The 20309-nt window shown below is 45.2% G+C and overlaps 2 non-coding genes and 1 pseudogene across 2 annotated transcripts; 1 reads left to right on the plus strand and 2 right to left on the minus strand.

Moving 5' to 3' along the window:
- Positions 1 to 3970: 3970 nt before the first annotated feature.
- Positions 3971 to 4828, minus strand: LOC133451777 (uncharacterized; annotated as a pseudogene).
- Positions 4829 to 14735: 9907 nt separating this feature from the next.
- On the plus strand, positions 14736 to 14807 carry trnah-gug (transfer RNA histidin (anticodon GUG)). Its single transcript has one exon. It is a non-coding gene; the product is annotated as a tRNA-His (tRNA).
- Positions 14808 to 19446: 4639 nt separating this feature from the next.
- On the minus strand, positions 19447 to 19520 carry trnai-aau (transfer RNA isoleucine (anticodon AAU)). Its single transcript has one exon. It is a non-coding gene; the product is annotated as a tRNA-Ile (tRNA).
- Positions 19521 to 20309: the final 789 nt, after the last annotated feature.

Here is a 20309-nt window from a genome sequence, read left to right on the forward strand (position 1 = left end):
GCCTGATACTCTTCCCTGCCTTGATGAAAGGAGAATCTAGCGGTAGATGCTCTTTAACTTCTCCATAGATGAGCTGACGAGCTGCAGCAAGACCCCGAGATACTTGAACTCCTCCACCTGAGGCAGGACTTCTCCACCCATCCGGAAAAGGCACGCCACCCTTTCCCGATGGAGAACCATGGCCTCGGTTTTGGAGGTGCTGATTCTCATCCCTGCCGCGTCGCACTCGGCCTCAAACCGCCCCAGCACATGCTGAAGGTCCCGGTCCGATGAAGCCAACAGGACAACATCATCTGCAAAAAGCAGAGATGAAATCCTGAGTTTCTCAAACCGGATCCCCTCCGGCCCCTGGCTGCGCCTAGAAATCCTGTCCATAAAAATTATGAACAGGACCGGTGACAAAGGGCAGCCCTGCCGGAGTCGGACATGCACCGGGAACAAGTCTGACTTACTGCCGGCAATGCGAACCAGACTCCTGCTTCGATCATACAGAGACCGGACAGCCCTTAGTAGAGGGCCCCGGACTCCATACTCACTGAGCCCCCACAGAATGGCACGAGGGACACGGTCAAATGCCTTCTCCAGAGCCACAAAACACATGTAGACTGGTTGGGCAAATTCCCATGAACCCTCAAGCACCCTGCGGAGGGTATAGAGCTGGTCCAGTGTTCCACGACCGGGACGAAAACCGCATTGTTCCTCCTGAATCCGAGGTTCAACTATCGTCCGTATTCTCCTCTCCAGTACCCTGGCGTAGACTTTCCCCGGGAGGCTGAGAAGTGTGATCCCCCTGTAGTTGGAACACACTCTCCGGTCCCCCTTTTTAAACAGAGGGACCACCACCCCGGTTTGCCACCCCAGCGGTACTGTCCCCTTCTTCCATGCAATGTCGCAGAGGCGTGTCAACCAAGACAGCCCTACGACATCCAGAGACTTGAGGTACTCAGGGCGAATCTCATCCACCCCCGGTGCCACCGAGGAGCTTATGAACTACCTCAGTGACCTCGGCTTGGGTGATGGACGAGCACGCCCCAGAGTCCCCACTCTCTGCTTCCTCAGTGGAAGGCATGTCGAGTTGAGGAGATCCTCGAAGTATTCCTTCCACCGTCCGACAATGTCCCCAGTCGAGGTCAACAGCTCCCCACCCACACCGTAAATGGTGCCGGCAGAGTACTGCTTCCCCCTTCTGAGGCGCCAAACGGTCCTCCAGAATTTCCTCGAGGGCGACCGAAACTCTTCCTCCATGGCCTCCCCGAACTCCTCCCAGACCCGGGTTTTTGCCTCCAGGACTGCCCGAGCCGTGGCTTGCTTGGCCTGCCGGTACCTATCTACTGCGTCAGGAGTCCCACAGGCCAACATAGCCCGGTAGGACTCCTTCTTCAGTCTGATCCGGGCAACGTTACGGTCCTTTGTTCTTTCTCCTCCATGATTGGCGTGAACCGCTCTTAGTCTGGCCCGTCACCCAGGTTCGCCCGTCACGTTTGCCATGGGAGACCCTACCAGGGGCGTAATGCCCCCGACAACATAGCACCTAGGATCACTCGGGCACACAAACCCCTCCGACACAGTAAGGTGGGGGTTCAAGGAGGGGAAAAATGTGATTGTTCAGTGAAATTTTTGATGAATTAAATTGATGAAAATCCCTCAGGCCTTTGAATATTGCTTACATTTCATTTCATTTGTTTATTTGGAAGGGACAGATACAGAAAACATAGACAGACATAAATGGCTATGTGATGCCTGAATCAGTGTTTATAGCGAATGCTAATTTGCAACACTCGTCCCTAACAGAGCTCACATCACAATTAAAAGAAAGGAGTTAGTTAGATTTAGAGTTAGTTAGTTACTAATAATGTGGTAGTCTTTACAAAATGCTGGTCCAAAGAATGAATGGTGGTGAATGGGACTGAGCTGGTTACAGCTATTTCAAGCCTTATAATAACTTCTCACAAAGAAAAAGTATGGTTATATCATACATTTCCTGACTCGTCAAAGTCCATTGGGTATTGTGGTTGTTGTCTTTTGGGTCGTTGATATCTCTTGATCCCACAAGATAAAATTAACTAGATAGTTTAGGCGAAAAATTGTATAGAAATGTGTGTAATTTATGGTTTAAGGAGGCCGTGTGACCTCTATGTTTGTCAGAAAAACACAACCATGGACTCAGATAAAAGCTGAGAAGGTCCCCTTTACATTGATACCAAACAATCATATATCTACTATTGACAAATAGGAAACTGATCACCATTTCTAACTTTAGACGACAAATCAATAGTTGTGCTAATTAATCAATAATTATGACTAAACGATAACTTTGACAGCTTAGCATACGGCAGAAATGGATTCAGCACAAAAAAATCCTACAGAAACAATAGAGAAAGTGCTTTTCCTCAAAAATGCCTACTATGTTGTTTTCTAAGGGGCTTTTTCAATTTTCGGCCCTGAATAGTTGATTTCTTCTCTAATTCTCGTGATTTTACTGTTAAAGAAGCTCATAAAGTCTTCACTACTGAGAGCTGCAGGAATGCACGGCTCAACAGAGTTGTGACTCTTTGTCAGCCTGGCTACAGTGCTGAACAGAAAACGTGGGTTACTTTTGTTATCCTGTATCAACGTTGAATAATAAGCCGTTCTGGCTTTGCGAATGGCTTTTTTATATACTATTAGAATATCTTTCCATTCACGATAGGAGTCTACAGACTTTCCATTTTACGCATGTTTTGTTTAAACATGTGGATATCTGAATTATACGAGGGAGTTAAGCTCGTGTGGCTAGAAACCCTCCTTTTCAAAGGAGCAACTTCATCTAAAGCTGAGTGCAACAAATCAGCAGTGTTACTAACAAGAAAATCAACATCAGAGGTAGAACCCAGGTCACTGGCCTCAACTGCTTCACTATTTTCCACTGTCGTAAGATAAGCAATGGCCTCCTTAAATTTAGCAATAGCTTCATCAGACAAACATCTGCTAAAATAATACCTCCTATTTTGCACTTAAACATCAACAATATTAAATTCAAACTTTATTAAATAGTGGTCGGATAAAAGCGAGTTTACAGGTGACACCAACAGATCATCAGTTTCAACACCGTAGGAGAGAACGAGTATGTTTAAAACAGTGCGTCGGTTTGTCCACTTTTTGTGAGATACCCATTGATTCTAGAAGATAATTGAAAGCTAATTTAAGATTATCGCTTTCAACATCCATATGAATATTAAAATCACCCACTATGATGAATTTATCTTTACTGATCAATAATCCAGAAAGGAAATCTGAAAATTCAGACAGAAACTCTAGATAAGCACCAGCAGGGGGCCGATACACTACCACTAACACAACTGGCTTCTCTGATTTCCAGCTCGGAAATTTCTGACTAAGCGTGAGGCTTTCAAATGTATTATAATTGCACTAAGGTTCAATTCTTATTTGGAGACTGGAGTTATAAATTGCTGCGACTCCTCCGCCTCGGCCCGTGCTTCTAGGAATGTGATGATTAAAATAGCCGGGCGGAGTCGATTCATTCAAACTAACATACTCTTCCTCCTGTAACCATGTTTCCGTTAAGCAGAAAAATATCACTCCTGCTCTCTGTAATTATATCATTTACTAACAGAGACTTGGAGCTTAACGATCGTATATTTAGTAGTCCGCATCTAATTTTTCGGTGTCTTATTGGTACCAAATGTGCATTGGTTTTAATTTTTACAAGGTTATTTTGGTTAACGCCTCCAAAACGCTGCACCTGGTGAACTTTTGGAGGGCGGGGAACTGCAACCACTTCTATTTTGCTAGGCACCTGGTTAGAGTTGCCAATTACATCATGTAATCCTGTAGTTTTAGAGTCGCCAATTACATAATGCAATCCTACAGTTTTATTGGCAGGCGTTGGTCCTCGGGAAGCAGCAGAGAAGTGTCTTAAACTGCAGCTCTGCATCGTGGCCTGGACCCTGCGATGTCAGGGAGAGGGTTTATTAAAACAGGCCAAATTACTAGAGACAAGAGCAGCACCATCCCGGGTGGGATGAATGCCGTCTCTTCTAATCAGACTGGGCTTTCCCCAGAACGTCTCCCAATTGTCAATAAAGGCCACGTCGTTTTCTGAACACCACCGATACAACCAGCGACGGAGCGAGAGCATGCGACTAAACATGTCATCGCTGGTCAGATTGGGGAGGGGACCAGAGAAACCTACGGAGTCCGACATGGTTTTGGCGTAGTTACACACCAAGACAATATTCATTTTAGTGACTTGCGACTGGCGAAGACGGGAGTCATTAGCTCCGACATGGATGATAACTTTACCATATTAATGATTACCCTTTGCCAGTAGCTTCAAATTTGCTTCAATGTCGCCCGCTCTGGCCCCCGGGATACACCTAACTATGGTCGCTGGAGTCGGCCTCACATGCCGGACTATGGAGTCGCCAATCACCAGGGTCGGCTTCTCAACGGGTGTGTCGCTGAGTGGGGAAAATCGGTTGGACACATGAAGCGGGTGGTGGTGTTCCGTGAGCCCTTTAGGACTACGCTTCCTCCGAACCGTCACCCACCGGTCCTGACTGGCCGGCTTGGGAGCTGCAGGGGAGCGGCTAGCCTCAGCTGCTATGGGCCGGTCCGCCGATGGCTTAGCCTGGTTAGCTGACGGGTCTATCGGACTATGGTCAAATTGGCGGAACCGGACCTCTAACTGACTGAGCCTCGCCTCCAGCCCTGTAAATAAACTACACTTTAAGCACTTACCGTCTTCACTAAAAGAGGCAGAGGAATAGCTAAACATTTCACACACTGAGCAGCAAATAGGTGAAACGGTGGGAGACGGAGAGGCCATGCTAAGATGCTAACGGATTTTTGCTGTCTGAGTGTGATAAGTTGGAAGATTTGTGCCGAGGTGTTGTGCATTGTTTTGGTTTGTAGATTGTATAAGTTTGTTTGTTTTGTTACTTTGGGCTCGGTACGGGAGAGTTCTAGTCTCAGGGCCAGTCATTAGTTATGCTCGTAACAGGTGTCCAGACGGCAGGTGTTGTTTCTCGTGCGTTCCTTGTAACATGGGAAAAGTTTTCTTATTTTAGTTTGAGTTGGAGATTGCCGGTAGTCCTGTTTTATCAGTTTTGTTTCAAATCAAATCAAATCAAATTTTATTTATATAGCACTTTTCCTACAAATAATGAAACACAAAGTGCTTAACAGGAAAAAAAAAAAACAAGAAAAAACAAATAAACATAAAACTTATTAATGCCCCTCCCCCCCCCCTCCCCGCAGACAAAAGCACACTACAATTCACCTAAATTCCTAAATTACACACACAGACACGCACGCAGACACATGGTGTAGACATGGCTAGGCACAGAGGATCCAGGTGACGAAACGGTAACAGGGAGCTGTCCACGCCAGGAGGTCTCATAGCCCGCAGCTACAAGGGGGGGGGGCCCACAGAGACCATCCCGGCCCGGACGGATAGAGGAGTCCACACCACAGCGGTGAAGCCGTGGTGCAGAGCTCCACAACCATCCAGGCCAGAACCACCCCCAGGACGACCCCCTGCAGGCCAGAGTCACTCCCAGCATGGAGGCTCCCTATGAGGAAATACTGGAGATAAACGCTACAAGAAAACAGGATAAAATACACTAAAGGAGTTTATAAAAAACATAAAACATACAAACATTAAATCCTAAAAGTATGTCTAGAAAGTAAGACATTAAAAACTAAAATAATAAAACAGTAAAATGTATAAAATAGACCATAAATAACAACTAAAATATTTAGATAAAACATTGAGATTAAACAAAAATAAAATACGATAAGAAAGGATAAACTAAATATAAAACAGAGCAGTAAGATTCAATAAAAATAAGGGTGAGCATAAGAAATGTAAAAGAGTTAAATGAGTCAGTTAAAAGCCTGATTAAAGAGATGGGTCTTGAGCCTCTTTTTAAAAACATCAACAGTCTCTGCGGCCCTGAGGTTCTCCGGGAGGCTGTTCCACAATCGGGGACCATAAAAACTGAATGCCGCCTCCCCGTGTGTCCTGGTTCTAACTTTTGGTATGGTTAAAAGGCCAGCACCGGAGGACCTCAGGGTCCGTGAGGGTTGATAGGGTAAAAGTAGTGCAGACAAATAAGAAGGCCCAAGACCATTAAGACACTTAAAAACTAGTAAAAGAACCTTAAAATCGATCCTGAAGCGCACGGGGAGCCAATGCAGCGATTTTAAAACAGGTGTAATGTGCTCCCGCCCTCTGGTCCTCGTCAGCACGCGTGCGGCTGAATTCTGTAATAATTGTAGGTTGTACATGTTCTTTTTGGGAAGACCAGAGAGCAGGGCGTTACAATAATCTAAACGACATGAGATAAAAGCATGCATTAGCACCTCCGTACTGGCCTGAGAGAGAAACGGGCGGACTCTGGCTATGTTCTTAAGATGGTAAAAACCGATCTTTGTTATGTTTTTAATATGTGGAATAAAAGTGAGCTCAGAGTCAAAAATCACGCCCAGATTTTTAACTGATTTTGAGGGTTTAAAATCCTGTAACTTTGGTAAAAGTTTCTCTCTCTGGCCTTCGGGACCGATGAGTAAAATCTCTGTTTTGTCCTGGTTGAGCTGTAGGAAGTTTGCTGCCATCCATGACTTGATGTCTAAAATACAGTTAAAAAGGGCATCAATTGGCCCAGTGTCATCAGGAGACACGGCGATGTACAGTTGCGTATCGTCAGCGTAACTATGGAAGCTGATGCCGTGTCTCCTGATGACGTCCCCAAGGGGCAGCATGTACAGATTAAAAAGAGTTGGACCTAAAATTGACCCTTGGGGAACCCCACACTTTATCTTATAGGTTCCTGAGGAACATGTATCCATACTTACGAAGAAACTTCGATCAGTGAGGTAGGACGTGAACCATTTAAGAACAGTACCAGAGAGGCCGACCAGGTGCTTCAGTCTGTTTAATAAAATGTGATGGTCTACTGTATCGAAGGCGGCGGTTAGATCCAGCAGAACCAAGACTGTGAGTTTTTGGTTATCTAAATTGCACCTGATGTCATTTAAAATTTTTAAAAGTGCTGTCTCTGTACTGTGGTTCATCCTAAAACCGGACTGATGAGCCTCTAAAATGTGTGTTGAGTTTAAAAATTCATTCACTTGATTAAAAACAAGTTTTTCTAAAATTTTGCTTAAAAACGGTAAGTTGGATACAGGCCGGTAGTTATTTAAAACATTGGGGTCCAACCCACTCTTCTTCAGAAGGGGCTTCACCACCGCCGTTTTAAAGGCGGCGGGGAAGGCACCCGTCTGAAGAGAACAGTTGACCAAATACAAAAGCTGTTCCTCAAAGAACCCATAGAGTGTTTTAAAAAACGGTGTGGGAATGGGGTCTAAAAGGCAGGTTGTGGGCTTTACCTTGGAGAAAACTCTACAAAGTGTCCCCGCATCAACCAAGGCAAAACTCTCCAGTGTTTCCTCAGGTAAAAGCATTGATCCAGGTGTGTTAAGAGTTAAAATCTGTTGAGATAAAAGACTGGATCTAATGTCGTCAATTTTACCCCTGAAGTGGTCTGCAAAATCCTCACAGAGGGCATCTGTTGCTGTCTTATGGGATCTGTTCAGGTTTCCATTTGTTAGAAGATCTATTGTGGAGAAAAGGAATTTGGAATTGTTTTTGTTATTTAGAATTAGGTTTTTGAAATGGGCGGTTCTTGCTTTTTTAATACTGTTATTGTAGTACTTAAGGTGTTGGCAAAAAATGTCATAATGAACTGTTAATTTTGATTTCCTCCATCTTCTTTCGGCACTCCTGCAGTTTCTTTTTAGTTTCTTTATTTCCTCAGTTCTCCATGGGGGTGTAGGTTTTATGCTAATTCTTTTAGTTAAAATCGGAGCCACTGAGTCCAGCGTTGTTTTGAGTATTTTGTTAAAATTGTCAACGATAAAATCACAGGGAGCTGGTAAAATTTCTGCAGGAGTGTTCTGTAAAATCTGGATAAAATTTGCAGCCAATTCAGGAGTTAGGTTACGTTTCCTCACCGTTCTCACCGGGGCCTCCCGCTGGTTAAAACTGGTGATGTTAAAAAACACGCAAAAATGGTCAGACACAGCCAGGTCCACAACAGAGCACGCACCCAGGGACAGGCCGTAGGTTATGACCAGGTCCAGGGTGCGCCCTCTGCTGTGGGTCGGCTGTGTAACATGTTGCTTAAAATCTAGACAGTTTAAAAGGTTTAAAAATTCTCTAGATACTGGGTCTGAGATGTTGTCTAAGTGCAGATTAAAATCACCAGTTATTAAGATCCTGTTGTAAGAGGTGTGAATAATTGATAAGAGTTCAGAGAATTGGCTGATAAAACAGGTGGAATACTGTGGGGGTCTGTAGACCGTTATGCAGAGAATTGGGGGGTTGCTAAAAACAAAAGCATGATATTCAAATGATGTGTAGCTGTTAAAAGGAACTGCATTGGATGACATAGTTGTTTTTGTTATTGATGCAGTTCCGCCCCCTCTCTTGCCCCCCCTGGTAGAAAATAGAAAGTTAAAATCTGGCGGGGAGGCCTCAGTGAGAACAACAGGTGCATCTGTGCCAAGCCATGTCTCTGTAAGGAGAATACAGTCCAGTTTCCTGTCTAAAATCAGGTCATTTATAATAAAGGATTTGTTTAAAAGAGAGCGCACGTTCAGCACAGCCATCTTGATGTCTGTGCCGAACGCGCGCTCATCATGACGTTTTAATGGAACATTAAAAACATAGCTCGATCTAAAAACATTCCTGTGCTTTGTTTTTCTGCTTGAGATGAGTGTTTTGATAATGTAGGTGTCCAGAGATTCTGGTGACAGGGGTGGTGGTGGTGCTGTACAGGTGTGTGTGGTGTTGGTGTATGTGGTGGGTGGGGGTGAGTGAGATGTGCTCCTATGTGTCTGTGTGTTAACGGTGAGTCATGAGGTGGTGCAGGACTGGACTGTCAAGTCAATGTTTACTGATAAAAGCCGTGACCCCACCTGGTTTGGGTGGAGGCCGTCATGTTTAAAAAGGTGGGGTCTGTTTAAAAAAGCCATAAAATTGTCCACATATGGGATACCTTGGTCCAGGCAGTATCCCTTCAACCACCGGTGCAGCTGGCGGAGGCGACTGGTGGTGACGTCCCCGTAGCGCGGCGGGGGAAGCGGCCCGGAAATGACCAGCCGCTTCCCTGTGTCCAGCAGGCGGTCCACCATGACCCTGAATTCCTGCTTCAGGACCTCCGACTGCCGATTTCTCAGGTCGTTGATTCCGGCCTCCAGGACCAGCGTGGAGGCCGAGCTGTGCTGATCACACAGGCGCAGGGCGGCGGACTCCACATCTTTCACCCGGGCTCCGGGGTGGCAGAAGGTCCGGCCGCCCTGCACCCTCACATGGCGGACCATCGAGGTCCCGACGACCAGGACAGGTGGGGTGCGCTGCTCCGCGGTCCCGGGGACCGGCACGGGTGGAGTGCGCTGCTCCGCGGTTCCGGGGACCAGTACAGGTGGGGTGCGCTGCTCCGAGGGCCGCCTGGAGCTGCGCCTCTGGCGGGAGGGGACCCGGGGTTGGTGACGCCGGCCCGCGGTTGCTCCTGGCCGAGACGGAGAGGCCGAGCCAGGCTGGGCCTGCAGATCCCGGTTCCTGGGCTGGCGAGAGCCACGACCCGCTGGTGGTTATAGGTTTACCTGGGTTTTCTTATTTAGTGGGGGAAAGTGCGTGGTCCGATGGCCCATTGCGTGGCTGGCCCTGTGCTTACCTCTCTTTTGTTCTTTTTGGCTGGGATCTCCATCTCCTTTTGGTTCATTACTTTTCGGTTAACCTTTTCCCTTTGTTTTTGAAAGAATAGCGGGGAAGTTCCAAACCCAGCTAGGGATGTAATTGCTCGGCGCGGACAGATAATTTCATAGGCTGACCACCGTTTAACCGTCTGACCACCGTCTGACCACCGTCTAACCACCGTCTAACCACCGTCTGACCACCGTCTGACCACCGTCTAACCACCGTCTGACCACCGTCTAACCACCATCTAACCACCATCTAACCACTGTCTGACCACCGTTTAACCGTCTAACCACCGTCTGACCACCGTCTGACCACCGTCTGACCACCGTCTGACCACCGTTTAACCGTCTGACCACCGTTTAACCGTCTGACCACCGTCTGACCACCGTCTAACCACCGTCTGACCACCGTCTGACCACCGTCTGACCACCGTTTAACCGTCTGACCACCGTTTAACCGTCTAACCACCGTCTGACCACCGTCTGACCACCGTTAAACTGTCTGATCACCGTCTGACCACCGTCTGACCACCGTCTGACCAACGTCTGACCACCGTCTGACCACCGTCTAACCACCGTCTGACCACCGTCTGACCAACGTCTGACCACCGTCTGACCACCGTCTAACCACCGTCTGACCACCGTTTAACCGTCTGATCACCGTCTGACCACCGTCTGACCACCGTCTGACCACCGTCTGACCACCGTCTAACCACCGTCTGACCACCGTTTAACCGTCTGATCACCGTCTGACCACTGTCTGACCACCATCTGACCACCGTCTGACCACCGTCTGACCACCGTCTGACCACCGACTAACCACCGTCTGACCACCGACTAACCACCGACTAACCACCGTCTGACCACCGTCTGACCACCGACTAACCACCGTCTGACCACCGTTTAACCGTCTGACCACCGTCTAACCGTCTGACCACCGTTTAACCACCGTCTGACCACCGTTTAACCGTCTGACCACCGTCTGACCACCTAACCCACTAAAGGGGCCAACAGAAGGAGCTTCCCGAGGAGCAACTCCTTCTGAAGCCAAGGCCGCCCTTTTTTCAGCATCGGAGACAGAAGATGAGGAACCTCTTGTTTCTCCGGTTGACCTCCAACCCTCCAACCTACAGCTCCCATGACGGCTCCTTCAGTGATGCCATGTCCTTCATGACGTCCTTCACGAGCCACTCGTTCATGGACGCTGTGACTGACCGGTTGACCAATCAGAGCACACCTCCCGTCCCCAGGAGAGGAGAGAAGCCCACCGACTTGTAGGACGCCAGGAACGGGAAATTACAAAAAAATTACAAAGGTTTTTGCAGAAAACCTCAGTTTTTAAACTCACTCCACAGTACCTGAAGTACTTTCTATTTATATCTAGTGGCTTTTGATTTTCATTGGTAAATTCATTAGAAATAAAGTGATGTAAAACCAAGTTTTTACAACACGTTCGTTGGTTCTGGTTTCTTTGAGATGGGTCAGGGTGAGGGGAGGATCAGCTGGTCCTGTCCTTGGTTGCTGGGTTGCTGGGTCCTGCTGGTTCTGGTTCTGGTGCCGGTAGTCGTGGTTCACCCCCAGCTGGGGTTCAGTGTTGTGTGTTTCCCTGTATCTGAGGAACTTCCAGAACCAAGCAAGGTGAGGCAGCGTTCAGTTATTCTGCTCCTCACCGGTGGAACAAACTTCCTGTAGACCTGAGGTCTGCTCCAACTGTAGATCCTTTAAATCAGACCTAAAAACATTACTGTTTACTGAAGCATTCTCCTAAATTAAATAAGTACCTGCTGTACTCTACTGCCCTTATTTGTAACAACTTGTGCTTTTTATTATTTTACCTCTTTTCATATTATTTTATTTATTTGGTATTTAAGCATACTCTTTAATGAAATACTTTCTGAAAACCGCGAATGAGATGTGTACCTGTGGTACACTTTTTATTATTTTACCTTCTTTTCTCATCATTTTATTTCATTTTATTTGTTATATACTGTTTAATTGTGTATTGCCGCTTTTAGTGTCGCTGTAAAGCACTTTGAATTACCTTGTGTTGAATTGTGCTCTATAAATAAACTTGCCTTGCCTTTTCTCTTCGTTGGTTCTGGTTTCTCTGAGATGGGTTAGGGTGAAGGGATCAGCTAGTCCTGTCCTCGGTTCTGGGTGACCTGGTTTTGGTTCTGGTCGTCCTGGTTAACCCTCCGTTTGGGTTCAGAGTCGTGTGTTTTCCTGTATCTGAGAGGAACTTCTGCTTTTTCCTTCGGTAGTTCTGGTTTCTCTGAGATGGGCGGGGCAAGAAGAGGAAGTGATTTCATCAGAAGTTTCCGTCTCACAACTGAGAACTGGTCTTCGGTTTGTGTTCCGACCTGGACCAGCTCTAGTTCTAACCCACACAGAGACGGACCAGTAAATCTGAAGGACTGAACTGGAAACTGAGAATCAGCCTGTTAATGACTGAGGCTGAGGGTGTGTGTGTGTGTGTGTGTGTGTGTGTGTGTGTGTGTGTGTGTGTGTGTGTGTGTGTGTGTGTGTGTGTGTGTGTGTGTGTGTGTGCGGTTGATGTCAGACATGCAGCTCCATGTTTTTTTGCTAACGTCACATGACATTCAAATTCAGCTTTATTTATAAGCTGAGTATAAAGAAGTTTTCTGCAGGATCCAGACCAGCCAAGTTCCACCAAGCCACCATCAAAACAACAACAACAACAACAACAAAACCCTCAAGAAACCTAGAGGTTTGCAAAGCTCCCACCGCCCTTTTTTGAGCATGCATCTTGTCTGCAGCAGGAGACACTTTTGGACAACTGGAAACAGAAGATGAGGAACCTCTTGTTTCTCCGTTTGACCTCCATGTCCTTCATGACGTCCTTCACGAGCCACTCGTTCATGGAAGCACGTGGGCCGCAATTGAGCGAGTTTGAGACCCCTGATGTAAACGGTTTAACAGCTTTAGCATCTTTGTTGTGAAACCCAGACTGGACCGGACCGGGATCAGGTCCAAACAAGTCCATTTAGGTCCAGACCCGGTACCAGCTGGACCATCTGACACAAAACCGGGCCAAACCGAGTTTGTAGCGGCGGTTCTGGGTCACGTGAGGTCCAGATATCTGACCGGCATGAAGACCTGGACAGATCCTATAGAACCAGTTTGGATCAGACCCCCCCCCATCAGGTCCAGACCTGGACCCGGTCTGGACCTGGTCTGGGTCAGGAGAGGGTCCTGCAGAGGCACGTTTATTCCAGGGATTCTGTCCCCGGATCCAGGTCCAGACCGGGTCCATCCAGACCGGGTCCAGACCGGGTCCGGACCGGATCCAGACCGGGTCCGGACCGGGTCCGGACCGGGTCCGGACCGGGTCCGGACCGGGTCCGGACCGGGTCCGGACCGGGTCCAGGCAGTACCTAGTGAGGCTGGGCCGCATCAGAAAAAAATCCAAACTTCTCAAATGTCATTACTAGCAGTTTTTTTAGTAGCAGCTCCCCAAACCTCAGCGCAGCGTGTGCGTAAAGGAGCCGTGGTGTCCCTTGAATTTCCCTTCAATTTAACAAAGTGTGTGTGTTTTGTCTCTCACTCGTCCTTTTTTGGTGTACAAAAAAAAAAATATATATATATATATATATATATATATATATATATATATATATATATATATATGTATATATATTATACATTATTTTAATCGCCGCCTCCGCTTTCCGACACTCATACATCCAAAGTTGTTCTTTTTGCTCTCTCTCTCACTTGTTCTCACACTTACACAAACACAAACACCCCCGTCCCCCAATTCACTCGCACGTATGGCGCATTCACTGGACAGCACACAGTACGAAACCAAACCATCATAACATTGTCCCTCACAGCCTCTAACAGCGGGGTTGCTACAATATAAAACTTGCGGGCCACACTAAGGCCCAATCCCAATTCCCCTTCACTCGCCCTTCTTTTCTTCACTCGCCCTTCTTTTCTCCACTCGCCCTTCTTTTCTTCCCTACCCCCTAAAAAAGAAGGGGGAGATTTTAGGGCACTAGAGATCTAGGGCACTTGGCCCAGGTGCCTGTCCCATTTCTCCTACTCCCCCTCGTTTTCATCCCTACCCTGATCAGGAAGCTGAGAGCCAAAAGCTGTTTTAATTTCAGCTGTAGCGCTGTTAATATGCCACTTTATTAAGTTTGAATATTTTTTCAGGCGTAAAAGTAACCGTTAAGATCCCCAACCAGGGCTCAGTTTATCCAAATAACGCCTGTTAAGAAATTTGACTTGATGTTTTCGGAGATGAGAAGAGGCTCCGGAGTTTATGGGTCCGCGTTAAATCGACGCAGAGCCGACGGCGTAGGTTACGTAGGCTCTGCGTTGGTGTAACGCGGAACCATAAATCCCTTTATTCTGGCGTGATCTTCAGCAACTTTATCTGAAAGTGTGTAAATTACCCAGATAACAGCTGGATTACTTTGTGGTTTCTGAAAACTATTATATCAGAAACATCCAAAACAAATCTGACGAGTCACAGGATTATTTCTCTCTATTTCTCACAAAAAAATGCTTGCTCCCTCGGTCACAATCTGAGACGAGTCTGCCTGTTTGCCCTCAGTCGGCGAGTCAAATCGACGCAGAGCCTTCGGCGTAGGTTACGTAGCCTACGGCGTAGGTTACGTAGCCTACGGCGTAGCTTACGTAGCCTACGGCGTAGCTTACCTAGCCAACGGCGTAGGTTACGTAGCCTACGGCATAGCTTACCTAGCCTACGGCGTAGCTTACGTAGCCTACGGCATAGCTTACGTAGCCTACGGCGTAGCTTACGTAGCCTACGTAGCCTTTACTCCAGCGCGATTCTTCGCGAACAACGGACAAAAAGGGATTATGTACATTCGCGGCTAATTCATGCCCATGAAGGTCAAGTACTCAAAACCGAGTCAGATGACACCACCCACGTCAAACCATTCAAACATATCTAAAGCTGGGTACACATACCCTTTCAAGCTGTGATCGTATAGTGGTGAGTACTCTGCGTTGTGGCCGCAGCAACCCCGGTTCGAATCCGGGTCACAGCACCCCTGTAGCAGCAAGAGTGCTTCTCAAAGTTTTGCAAAAAGAAAGAAAAGGTGACACGGACACAACAATATCCACTAGGGTGTTTGCATCAGATTTTCAGACCATTCACACTTCAATTGATTGCGGTGGAGAGGGGGGGTGCTACCGCCCGGACACTTAGACAAGGACAATGGACTCTGCCAGTAGTAAGGACCCGGCAAGGGGCGCATGAGGGAGACAATCCCTGAAATCCAATCTCCACCCTAAACCCTCCAGCCCCGAACCCTCACAGACTTAAGTGAGTTGGAAGTGATCAAGTGTGCGAGGGTGTGAGGGCTCCAAATGGTATAAATAGGAATGGGACAGCACTTAGCAGAAACCGGAAACAGGGCAGATCAAATTGTTACGTACCGGTATTATAAGTTTGGGAATTGGGAATGATCATCCTACGGATGTTTGAAAACAAAGTGGTAGCCTATATAAAGGAGCATAAAATTCAACAAAGAACACAATTTAAATATGTGCACAGTACAATATGTATTTCCTTGTTAACATTGTCTTTCTTTCAATCTACCCATACCAGCACATCCAGTATGCCAGGATCAATCACAGAGTAATTTCTTTTTTGTAAGCGCGTGTAAACTGATGGTAACCTGAGTTAAATATGTCAGTTATATTATCACTATTTACTGCAACGTTTTTGTTCAACTTGCTGAAATTGTTTAAATTTTGTGGTCATAAATAAATGAATAACCAATTTACTGCCTGACTTGTTTGTGTTGGATCTAAAACTATCTTGCTAGTATTTACATGTATGCATTTCTGTTAACATAGGGAATCTTAATTCAAACACTGTACTCAGATCAAAGAAAAGCAAGTCTTGTTTATTCAACACCAGGTCAACTGAGGATTTGTCTAATATGAAATGAAAACAAAAGAAATTGAACCTCAAATTATGAATACAAAAATGATGAAGAAAACTACATTTTGTCCATCATCTTCCCAAAAATGTCAATGATGTCTTTTCCCTCTCCTCCTCCTTTTCATCCAGCTCCCTCAGCCTCTTTTCTTGTCTTTAGTCTTAAAGAAAGTCCAAACTTCATTTGTCCTTTTTTTGGTTTTCTTCCCTCCGTTTGTTGGTCCCTCCCTGTTTGTAAAGGAAATAATAGGACCGTTGAAAAATCATCACGGGACAACAGTTTCTGAATTTAAATCACCAGTGGGCTATGTATTTATACTTACAGGTGAACTTCTTTCTTCTCGCAGTCGCACATGGTTCCTTTTCCTCCGCTCCCTGTTTTGTTTACATTCTCCCTGGTAACTTCCTTTTATGTCGCAACGCAATGAACTGTGGGTAATTCCCTTTCCAAAAGTCTGCGGAGATGCTGACTTACGGGAAGTGAGCAGTAAGGGCTCAAAATGTCTGGCGGGAGCCCTTGCGCACTTAACGACTTTAGGAATGGGACAGCCCTAAACCTTAACGACTTTAGGAATGGGACAGCCCTAAACCCTTACGCAAGTCGCGGGAGCGCGCACGTAAGTGTGTGAGTCTGTGAGGGTGGAGATTGGGATTCAGCTTACGTTGGACTTCACTGCATCCCCGGTGAGTGCCGCCATTGGACAAAACCTCAGAAATGTGCGTGCATCAGAATTACAGTTTTTCTCAATCACCTTGGTACATTTTTCCAATCATTGTTGCAATTTGCAGAAGATCAAGTGCATTTCTCAAAACAGTTTGAACAAATAGCAAAACACTGTGGATCACCTGCAAAAGCCAGTCTCTTGCTCAAAATCCTTAGTCCATCCCTCAAAAGCAAGTTTTTGTGTCAATATACTTGTCAGTGCCATCAGAATGTTTAATCATTGTGTCATTGTGTACAGATAAGACAGTCAAATTCATTAGTCATGTTGGCAATTGAAGGCACTTTGAAGGGACATGTTGATGTAAAATGTGGTTTAGGTGTGATGACAAGTGTACATTTGACCTCATATAATGTATACGTGTAAGATTGATTGGAAAAGACAAGATTCACATTTACAGAATGACTTCTTCATTGGCAAACATTGACATTGCAGTCCGTAAAGAAAAAAAAAAGACAGCACTGCACATAACAAAGGTGAAATACAATACGTAAGTGTAAACATAGGTCAAAAATATAAACATAGGTCATACAGTAGGTAAACAAAAAAATATGAACAACTCCCCAAATTCTAATCTCAATCCTGATCTTCAGCTTCTTCCCGTTCCTGTCTGTTAGGCCACAAATTCTCATCCACGTCACACCTGATGTCCTCCCGTGCAAGGCAGCGTGGATAGTATCTTCTTGCATGCCTAATCCATGCTCCATGCAGGAATCTGCAGTAATGTCTTGGCATGCTGCATCCATTGCAGCCAGAAGGGTCACTTGTGTGTGTGGCTCTCGGTCATACACCTTCCACCTCCAGGCTGAGAAAAATTCCTCAATGGGGTTGAGGAATGGGGAGTATGGTGGTAAGAACTCCATCACCATTCTGTTATGGTTTGCGTACCACTGCCTTACTAGGTTTGACTTGTGGAAGCTTACATTGTCCCATATTATGGCATATTTGGGCTGGGCCATATTCTCGGCTGGGCCACCTAGGATATGATCCCTGTACAAAGTGTCTAGGAATGCTATTAGACGTTCAGAGTTGTATGGACACATCAGTGGAATGTGTGTCAGCACACCGTTATCTGATATTGCGGCACACATAGTTATGTTGCCACCCCTTTGGCCTGGCACATCAATGGTTGCTCGATGTCCAATAAGGTTTCGACCCCGTCTTCTGCGCTTTGTCAGATTGAAGCCAGCCTCGTCCATGTAAATGAAGTGACAGGGTGGATCACTAGCTTCCAGTTCCATCATGCGCTAAATACAGAAGACAAAATGTTATTTTTGGAATTACTGCATTACATGCATTTGCAAAAGAAGTTAGATCAAACGTATATGACATATTGCATCTTCTTTTCTACAGCCATAGCATATGTGCAAATGCCACACTTACAGTAGTGTAGTGTACATCTTTACATTACATTGCATTTGGCAGACACCTTTTACTGTAAACCCAAAGCGACTTACAAACGAGGACATATCTATATATGGTTTTGGAATAAAAGTTGTACCTGGACAAAGTGGTAGCGCAGCTCCTTCACCCTCTCACCATTTCTTTCAAATGGGACAGTGTATAGCTGTTTCATGCGCATGTGTTGTTTTTTTAGCACTCTGTCAATGGTAGAGATACTGACTGTTTGGATGTTTGCAAATGTGTCATTGTCCTGCAAAATAGTAGTCTGTATCTCTCTCAGTGTAATGGCGTTGTTTTCAACAACAATGTTGCAGATAGCCATCTCCTGGTGTGGTGTGAAAATCCGCCCTCTACCACCCCTGTGTACTTGTCTTGCAGTCCTATGTGGGAAATAGAAATGTAAACCAAAACAAATTTGAGGAAGACACAATGGCATTGTATAGAGCATCAGTGGAATAGGCTACTGTAATTTTGTATGGGGCATTACTGTATTGACATGTAAATACAGTAAACTCCATGTAATTCAGCACATACTGTTAGATTACACACCTGTTCTCTCTGCGGAAAGTTTGAATAATTGAGGACACAGTTGTTCTGCCAACATTTGGCTGCACCCTTCTCCCCGCTTCAGCCATAGTCAGCTCATGATTCAAAACATGGTCTACAAGTGTTGCTCTGATTTCATCAGGAACACGCATGTGTCCGCCTCTTCTGCCTCTTCCTCTTCCTACTCCTCCACCACGCAGCCTCACCCCTCTTCCTCTCCTTCTTCTTGGCTGTTGTCCTTCCATTGTCAGACATTGTAACTTTCTATTGTGCTCTGGTTACCTATATACTCCCCAGTAGATTGTTCATGAGATGCTCCCTTGAGCTCATTCAGAAAACTGTCGATCATTGGTTGATCAACTCTTTTCATTAGAGAAAGTCTAGATTCACCTGGGAGGAATTTACCAATTTAGATCATATTTACAGACAAATGTCTTATGGAAATGTATATATGCTTGACATGTTATGATGGCTTGGTAAATCATTTTGCATGTGAAGACTTATATGATGAACTATAGCCTAAATGTTTTGGGGAAAGAGACTATTTGATAGATTCCTATAACAAAGCATTTTGATTAGCATGACAAAAGCAATTGATAATGTACGAAAAAACTGAGAATTGTACACAATCATTTGCATGGATGGACAAAAGCATTTGCAATTTGTTCAATGCAATGAGAAACTGCCTTTTTCATCTGCACAAATGGCATGATGATGTGAAAACTGAACAAGAACTTTTGAGAATTTCAATTCTGATGTGAGAAATGTACCAAACCAATTGAGAAAAACTGTAATGTGTGTGTGAAGAACTAGAACTTGATCGTGATCATGCAGATTTGAACAATTCCAGGTACATATCAAAGTTTTCTGTTGCAGCTAAAGTTAGTCTGGTTGGTGAACTCGTGAGAAAGGTAAAATTATTTAGTCAGACTACCAGTTGTCATCTTTATTTCTTCAAGGCAGGTGATCCTGCAGACGTGAATAATTCTTGGTCCACGTCAAAGTTAACAATGAAGCATACAATCTTTAAAATCTGAAAATTTTTCAGAGATTAACTGGTCACCAGTTTGGCCAGTATGGGGATTGAACCCATGACCTTGGCGTTATTAGCATCACGCTCTGACCATCTGAGCTAACCGGCCTTCATGTGACGTGGTTCTTTTTTGTATGTATCTAGGTATGTGTATGTAGTGATCCAGGCCTTGTTTGCAAAACCTTGAGTTACATGCACTGATACTTCAGTCGTTCTAAAATAGAACCATAATGCAACACCTGATTTATTCTTCTGCTTAAAACTGGCTCAATAATTAATTAAATAGATTATTTATCAAATTGAATCTTCAAAATGAATTGATCAAAACGGGGCACCACCTGATGTAATCAGGAAAATGAAAACTTAACAGCAACATCAGTCTCAAACTAAGTTATTCTTCAGAATAATAGTGAAGGGGAGGGAGTCCGAGCACAGACCTTTGTAACCAGCAGTTGTGACAAATGTGTGTGAAATAAACACAAACAACTTCTCTCAATCAGAATTTAATGAAAAAATTACATGTAGCTTGATGAGACAAGAAAATCACATTGAAGGTTTCTTTACCAAACTTAATTCAAACATTCAATTCTTAAAGTTCTTCTAAGAGATGTGGACTGCTTGAGAGGGGGGTAATGTCTGGTTCATCTCCTTTTAGTCAGTTATGACTTTAATACTTTGCTGTTTACTCCTCCAACTCTTCCTGTATTTCTTTACGTGGTGTGTCTGACGGTCAGTTACTCCCTGAGTGTGACTTCAAATAAATAAATAAATAAATAAATATATAAAAGGCATTAAAATGTCCAAAGGTGTCAAGTTTGTTTGACAATCGAAACCATTGGCATAGTAAGTTAAAAAAAAACAACTTATGAGGTTCAATCAGTAATGATTGAATGAAAGT

The sequence above is a fragment of the Cololabis saira genome, chromosome 10 (genome assembly GCF_033807715.1).
Source record: "Cololabis saira isolate AMF1-May2022 chromosome 10, fColSai1.1, whole genome shotgun sequence".
NCBI classification, from domain to species: Eukaryota; Metazoa; Chordata; class Actinopteri; order Beloniformes; family Belonidae; genus Cololabis; species Cololabis saira.